The sequence below is a fragment of the Peromyscus leucopus genome, chromosome 13 (genome assembly GCF_004664715.2).
Source record: "Peromyscus leucopus breed LL Stock chromosome 13, UCI_PerLeu_2.1, whole genome shotgun sequence".
Classification (NCBI taxonomy): Eukaryota; Metazoa; Chordata; class Mammalia; order Rodentia; family Cricetidae; genus Peromyscus; species Peromyscus leucopus.
In genome coordinates this window covers 21,957,453-21,957,816 of record NC_051074.1, presented here as the reverse complement: position 1 = coordinate 21,957,816, position 364 = coordinate 21,957,453, and positions in this window count along the sequence as shown.

The window sequence follows — 364 nt, the reverse complement described above, 5'->3', positions numbered from 1 at the left end:
GAAGAGGTGGATCTCTCTTGGCTGCTGCCTCTTCCTCAAGCCAGGGGACCTCTTTTCTTCATCCACCTGAGAAGTGGCCAATACCACACACCTACCACAGCATGGGCAGCAATACCAGGAGAATCATTAGACTCTAAATGTGAATACTTTTACAGTCCATCTGAGTGACACCAGGACATTTTTGGCTTTGGAGAAATATCCCTCGCTCTGCAATAGTGACCCCAACTCACCTATTTTTGGAACACAGAAAAAATGCTCAACTCCTTCAGACATTCTGTCTCATTGCTGAGATCACCAGGACAGGAGCTGAGCCATCTGCATCTGGCAAGATCACCCTTTCTCTACTAAATAAAGGGCACTGTTC